Here is an 8,252-nt window from a genome sequence, read left to right as displayed (position 1 = left end):
TTAGAGATGTAAAACGGGCCATGCTGGGCTGGCATGGCACGGCACTCATACTGAGCTGTTGGGCTGAGCCAAAGTCGTTTATTTAAAAATATTGAAAAAAAAAACTTAATTTTTTAATTTTATATGAATTTTGATGTATACAATTGTTTATATATACAATAATTAAATAAAATAGTATAATAAAATTGAAAAAAATGTTTATTTTATTAATATACTATATACTATATATTATTATATAATTATAATTTATATAATATATTATATACTATATACAAATATAATATATATATGGGTCGTGCTAGCCCGCGGGCCATGAGCAGCACAGCACGACAGTGCGGGCCATGTCGGCCCGACCCGCTGACCTAAAACCCCAAGCCCAACATGGTCCATCGGCCCATACAGTCGTGTTAAGCCGCGACATGACCCGATTTACACCTCCAAGGTTGTGTATGTGTTTTGTGCGACTTTGTTTATCTACCTATAATTAGGCGTGGCAATTTCTCGCCCAACCTGCTAAACCCACCCAGTATCTAATCCACCCATTTACTTAGCAGGTTGGAAATGGGTTGATCACCCATTTGGTTAGTTTAAATGGGTGGGTCGGGTTGTGGATAATTGTTTGGTTAACCACTAAAGAATTCCTTAGCCTTTTTTTAAATTTTCATCATTTGAGTTAAATAACTATAATTTGTGCATTAATTTTCTATTAATTATTGACTGAAATTAGTTTTGCCTTGAATCAACACACTTCACCCAAATCGACATAAATCCAAACCAGCCCAACCCAATATGGACTTGATCGACCCAAATTCATATTGGTTATGAAGGGATCGACTCGCCCGAATCAATTTGCTTTGCTCGCTTGGGTCAATCGGACCCTTACGAGCTTGCTTGACTCGACCCAAATTTTGGACCGGTCTGGTATGCTTGCCTTGCCCGGTTTGGATTAGTTGGTTCGGTCCTGAACCTATGCACAACCCAATATGGACCAGTCTGAGTCAATATGCCATTTGGCTGAACCAATCTGGTCTAACTAGACCAATCCAAATCTAAACGGTTCAACCACTCTTGATGTGATTAGCTCGAAGACAAACCCAGTTAGATAGTTTAAGTTGGTCTGACTAATTTGAATCTAAGTGGTTTGGTCAAACCTAAAACCCAAACATAATCAAATGGCTTCAAGTGATTAATTGCCTTTTATTCTCCTTGTAAAAATAATATGCATGTAGTGTGGTTTGAACCTTCACAACTTGTGTAAATAACAATTACTATTACAACCAAGTTACAACCAACTTATTTGTCAAAGAGAATTAGTTTTTAGTTTTAAGCACATAAATATAAGATTAATGGGTTGGCTGGGTTGGATTGGGTCAAGACGGGTTTGGCTTGAACCCAATCCATTTAATTTTATATAACTGGGTCATTAATGGGTTGACGAGTTAGATGAATTGGGTTAAAGCTCAACCCAAACCCAACCCAACCTAACATGCCCAATTGCCACCCCTACCTACAATATGTAAAGTATATGTGAAAATATAAGCATTGAAACTTGAAAAAAAAAAGGGACAAAAACGATGTGGCCAAGAATCATACATGCAATGTTTTATGACGATGTTTGGCATTGTGGTGTTTTTTCTTTTTTTTGCAAGAAAAACTGCCATTTATTACTGAATATGGAAGGTCACATCATTCATCGCTTTTTGGCACTGTGATGTTGTGTGTTGGTTGCCTTGGATGCAAATTGGGTGGGCTGGGTCGGGTTTTAGCTCAACCCAGGCCCAATCCTGGCCTAAAGCCTGAGCATGAGATCAAGCCCGAGCCCGAGCATGAGATCAAGCCCGAATTATTCAGTCTAAGCCCAATTCGCACTAAAATTTGATGCATTCCAGTTGGGCTCGGATTGGTCAAGTAGTCCACACTAAAAATTGATATAAATGCTTATGTATATGTATGCATGTATGCATATGCGTATATTTTATTAAAAAATAAATACATATATATATATATATGCATATAAATATATGTTTATATATACACACTAGTTGGGACCCGTGCGATGCATGGGTTTTATTAAAAGCAAGGATTTAAATATCGATACAATACGTCTGATATGGGGCGTATCGTATCAGTATCAGTTAGTAACGATGTGAGATACGCTACGAATACAAGCGTATCCCGTCAAGTGTTTCCAAACCAGTAAGCCAATCTTCATTTCATGATATAAAATAAAATAAAATAAATTTTATTAACATTTTCTGTTCACATGCAATTTAAATAAAAACACATATTTATATTTAACAACTCTAACTAAAAATTAAAAAAATAATATTTAAAAATAGTATTTTATAAACTAATAGAATAAATAATGTATCAAATCCACATTTATATAAAAAAGATGATTTTTAATATCAAAAAATTTATACAAATAGAATATTAATAATAGAATAATTATTTTAATACTTAAAATTTATAAATTTGCACATGGTATAAATCTTAAAATTTGTATATACTTTTTTATTAGTTATTAACTAATATTTTAATTTACATTAATAAGTAATAACAACATATTTATTATTTACAAAAAAATAAAAATATTATATACAAAATATTGAAGAATATAATATTAAATAGAATCTATCAAATCCACTAATCTACATTTATTTCATAGCACAATTTTTTATTTCATAAAATTTATATAAATAAAAATATTAATAATGAAATAATTATTTTAGTAATTAAAAACTATGAATTTGTAAATGATATGCATCTTAGAAATTTTAACAAATTTGATATACTTTAAGTTAAGATTTTATTTTTATAAATTATTAACTGATATTTTAATTTGCAATTGAAAATTTAATATTTAGTTGACTTTTTCTTAATGTTAAAAAATTAAAATAGTAAAATAAAATATAATTGATAAAATAATTAAAATATAATAGGTGCAAATGTTTTGTGCCTTGGACTCTTGATTGATATACTATAAATAAAATTATGCATCTCGGTTCATTAATCGTAATATATTCCTTCATATATATCCTTAATATTTACATCTTTTATGTATTTGTATACTATTTTGCGATTATTTTGATCTTAAATTTAATGTTATTAATATATTTATGAAATTTGTATGTATTTCCCTAGTGTATCCATGCGTTTACATCTTTTTCATCTGTATCCATGTGTTTCCAAAGCATGCATGTATTCGTATTTGTATTCGTATCCGTATTTGCGTTATCCGATAAGATATCCGATATCGATACTTTAATACTTTTGAGTTCAACTAGATTTGGGCTTCCCTAAGGGCTAGGCCCGATAGGGGTGAAAATGGATCAAATCATGATCCGATCCTATTTGGTCGAATTTGGATCTTCGAATAGGATTGGATAATATGATCTGATCAGAAGTCGAACCGGATTCGGATCATCCCTATCTGATCCAAGAGTATCCGATCCAATATATTATATATTTATAAATATATATTATACATATATATGTTATTTATTTATTTATAAATATAATTTTTATATTATAATTTTATAAATTTGTTATATTGTTTATTTTTTATAAAAAAACATGTATATATATGATGAAAATAATTAAACAATACTTGTATTTTTTGTTTTTACTTTACTTAAATTAGTATATTTTAATTTTCTTTTAATAATGTTTTAATTTTTAAAGAAAACAAGTTGGATTGGATCAGCTCCGAAGATTCGACTTATCGATAGGATTCAAATTCAAACGAGTCCTATCAAATACAATCAGATATTTGGATCAGATCGTATTTGAATGTACCCTTATTTGAATGCGATTTGATCCGTTTGCATCCCAAAGGCCTGAGCCTAACCTAAAAAATTTAAAAGCCCAGCCTGAGGACCGATAATTTAAGCTCAATTTGTGTAAAATTGCGGGCTGGATCTGTCCAGATTCGAGTTAAGCTTGGCCAAGTTGCACCCCTAGTGTTTATGTATCGAAAATCAAGAAAACTAGTAGAGCCATGAAATACACTATTTTATCACACACAGGTGTTACATAGTGAAACGGAAACACAACAAAGGAAACATCAGAATGATGTTTTTATGGGTGGGGGTGCAAATGGATCCGATCCGATCCAAATCTGATCCTATTTTTGTCGGATTAGGAAGGCCCTATGTTGGATTTTCATATAGGATAATAGGATCCAATTGAAAAATGGATCGAACTTGGATCACCCGATCAGACCTATATGTGTGTATGTGTGTGTTTATAAACACATTCACTTATAAAAGACATGTATATATTAATATATTTATTAACATATTTATAAATAAATATGTTAATATTGCATTTTTACATATATATATTAATATAGTTGAAAAAATATTTAGATTTTTTGTTTTTTATATTTTCTTTTAATAATTTATTAAAATTTTCAAATTTTGAATTAGACATCCCTATTTATGGGTTTGGGGATGGGCTACCTAGTTGTGTAGTCCCTTGAAATTAAGAAAAAAAAAAACAACTAATAAGAGAGGCCTCCCCAATCTCTTTTAAGATTAATTTTAAGGGAAAATTTCAGTTTAGTACCATGAATTTTGGGGGTAGTGTCAAGTGAGTATCCAAACTTCAAAACGTGTCATTGCAATACCCAAACTTTTGAAAACTATCAATTTAGTACTCGTTGTTAGTAGTCCGCCAATTAACTGACGCACATAATGTCACGTGTGATTTTATAAAATTCTGAAATTCCAAAATTACCCTTTTAAAGAAGACACTATTCATTGTCTTCTTCATTGAAATTGAAACTAAACCAAAGCAATAATGAACAATAAGAGAATGATCAAGTGCTCTTCGACAAGTTAGCCAAAAAACACTTTACGTACCTAAATGAAGCAGACGCCCATGGCTCCACCATTGAGCAGTCGTGTTCATTGTAGTCCGGCCGATAGTGCTCCACTATCCATAGTAGTTCTTGGAGTTATACGCCTTCAACATGGTAAAAAACGAACCCAGGTTAAACCCATACGAGCCAAACCACTGTAAGAAGATATCCAATATGACCAAGGATGCGTTGTGACCATGCAAAGCTATAGATCGACCAGTGTGATCAAACTGACCAATTCTAGGCCCTTCAATGAGAGCACCCAAAGCCTGGCCATACCTCCAACAAGTAAACCACACCTGATCCGACGAAGCCGATGACTCTAGATCTGAACAACAAGTTATCGTTATGGGAGGCACTGGCCGAACCGTTAGCCGACCATAACCAATGAAACACGACCGGGTACACGAAACCCGTCAAGAAGGCCAAGTAAATGAGGTAAGCGACAAACTGAGTTCTCTCTGTTATAGAGCTGCTAGTGATCCCGATAGCAATGATGGCAAAAGCCCATTGATACAGGAAGTTACTATAATCGAACAACTCTGAAGGGAACACCTTCATGCCGAAGAAGTGACGACTGTCAGCACCCAATTTTTGCTCGGTCCCTTCACCATACCTTTTCGTACCCTCCTCTTAGACCCCAAAAACTCGGAAACACAACCAGATCAACTTGAGACTTTCTAAAACCCAAACTACCATCCTTTGACATAATCCATGGGACGAATTAGACCCTTGAGATCAACACTAATGTCCGAAAAGACATCATCCTTAAACTTGGAAAACTATAACTTAGTTACACATCAACTGCAAAAATCCACCATTCATCACACCAACTTCTTTTCTAATGGCCCTGATCTATGCAATATTCAAATTCTAATTCCTCCAAAATCAAATCCAACATATCCATCACCTCAAGATCACTAGGAAACAATCAATTAGAGAATCCCAACATGAATCTATGACAACCAACCACAAAAACATCAAGATCCTATTTTTATGGCCCTGAATGATTACTAAGATTGACCATATATTTTTTAGATCAGAATCATCCATTTGACTCCTCACCCTAATCCATGCCTACTTACCAAATTGTAGCTCAAAATTTTCTCGTTTGACCCCCATTAAGCCTAGATCCTATTTCAGCAAATCTCATTAATAATAGCTTAGCATCTATCATCCCAACTTCATATGACCAATCAAACCTTACCATTGTATTCAGAGACCCAAAATACCCCAGCATGTCAAATTTCACGACCAAACACCTTCATCTGACCGCTGAAAAAGTAAGATTACATTTTGAGCCCTCTCGTTGATTAGAAAACCATAAGCTAAGACCATGATCTGAACTAAATATGTTAATCCACTCCTCTGATCAAAGATCCGTAGCTTCCATTAGATTTGAGACAATCAAAAGCAAGGTTTTTAAAATCGAACCGGATAATGAACCGATCAGGGGTTCGGTTCCTGGGTCAAATGGTCCGACCATTCGAACCGAATGGACTGCCCATTCTAACAAAAAAAAAGGCCAAAACTGTTGGAGGGTTTGATCGCCTAGGTTAGTGGTTTGTTGACCAAATCAATGGTTTTTTGTGAAATAATGGTTCTCCTGACCTTATTTGACCAATTAGACATCACCATTGTGTTTAGAGTCCCAAAAAAATCTAGCACGTCAAATTTCAAATCTTAATTCATCCGTTTGACCGTTAAACTAAAAAGATGTCATTTCGATGCATCAGATTGAATCGCCACATCAACAGTCCCAACCTATGACCTCAAGAGGGTAGGGACAAATTTCAACCCCTTACTTCACAAATTACAACATCTGGACCAATGAAATCGAGCGTAATAGACCCAAAAACCAAAAAACCCAAAGGTACCCCCACTTAAAGCTAAGAAAAGACAAAACCACATTTAAAAGTCCATCAAATTTACATTTTCTGCCATTGACAGCCCCATATACGAGACTACCATGACAAGCATGCCCCAAGCTCCCATTGGACACACGAAACCCATGAAAACCACCCCTAAATCAAATAAAACATTTCACCAAAGAAGAAATCTTGATTGATCACCTTTTTCTTTGAAGAATCCTTACCTATTTTTGTGAAAAAGCTTTCTTGAAGCCCAATCCTTGTGATTGGATGAATTTCAGATATCATCCTCTCAATTTCTTTATAAATACTAATATAACTCAAGCTCAAAGGAGAGGCCCCACAGAGAGAGGGGGCCAGAAAGGAGGACAGGGAAGAGAGAAGAGCTTTCTCCCAGCCAATATACTATCTTCTGTTCACTTGAAATTCGAAGGTACTCTGAACCTCTGTTTCAAACTTGCATCCTCCATTTTCAAGTGGAAGTTGTTGCAACCAAAAGCACTCCTTAGCTCAAGAATTCATTTAAACTTCATTCTATCTCATCCTTAGCTGTTGAAAAACTTTTAACAAGGTACATACGAAAGATAAGTCTTTCATTTTTTGAAGTTCTGAAATGTTGGTGAACCATCATTTGAAATTTCTTCTTGATTGAGAATAGAGGCAGAGAGGCGAGGGTCTTAAGGAAGTTGAAAGCATGTTCATCCAAATTTAAGAACTTTCTGCAACCATTTTTGCTTTTCTTTGTTAGAAATCGAGCCTAAACAACTCCCATATTGGGCTGCTACAGCAGTTTGGAGAGAGGGGTGCCTAATACCTTTCCTCTCCTAATCATTGGGACCTGAAATTTCTCAGTTGTGTGTCTTTTCCCATGGAGGATGGAGTCGCTATCAAAGACAAATCAAATTTTCAAATTTGAAAATGAGGGTCAATTTCCTCTAAAAAATGGGTGGTGACTCTATTTCTTTGAGCCAGCCATGAACTTCCCGGAGCTCACAACGACCAATGAAGTTGTTGGAAGGAGAACCGAAGGCAAATGTGAACCCAAAGAGATAGTAAAATAGACCATTGATGACCACACCAAGCACGTTAGTGAGCATTATGTTCATGATGTTCTTGGCACGAACGGAGCCAGCGTAGAGCATGGCGAAGCCCAGTTGCATAGCGAAGACAAGGTAGGCCGAGAAGAGCAGGTAAGTGTTGTTGATGGCATGAGCTACATCCGTGAAACTATTATGCACGGCACTGAACTGCCTACAGATGTAATCGGCAGCGGTAGTGGTGTTAGTAATGCCATTTAAGAGTGGGACGAGATCAGATGCCACACAAGTCAAAGACGCCATGGTCAGATGTCTAGAGAGAGAGAGAGAGAAACACATAAGAAAATTGAGGTATTGAGTCCTACGACTTCAAAGAAATATTGGCCCTCAGGAACCATTTTTATAGAGAGATTGAGCGAGATACACACCAAGCCAAACGAGAGGATTTGACTCATGTTTTGACTTCGCTTAGGTACGCAA

At 35.0% G+C, this 8,252-nt stretch overlaps 1 pseudogene; it reads right to left on the bottom strand.

Annotated features, from left to right (window-relative positions):
* Positions 1-4,857: 4,857 nt before the first annotated feature.
* On the bottom strand, positions 4,858-8,075 carry LOC104600163 (ammonium transporter 1 member 2-like; annotated as a pseudogene).
* Between the last annotated feature and the right edge of the window lie 177 nt (positions 8,076-8,252).

Source organism: Nelumbo nucifera, chromosome 5 (assembly GCF_055504915.1).
Source record: "Nelumbo nucifera cultivar China Antique chromosome 5, China Antique-T2T, whole genome shotgun sequence".
Taxonomy (NCBI): Eukaryota; Viridiplantae; Streptophyta; class Magnoliopsida; order Proteales; family Nelumbonaceae; genus Nelumbo; species Nelumbo nucifera.
Note: the sequence above shows the minus strand (reverse complement) of the source record. Positions and strands in the feature narration are given on the sequence as shown.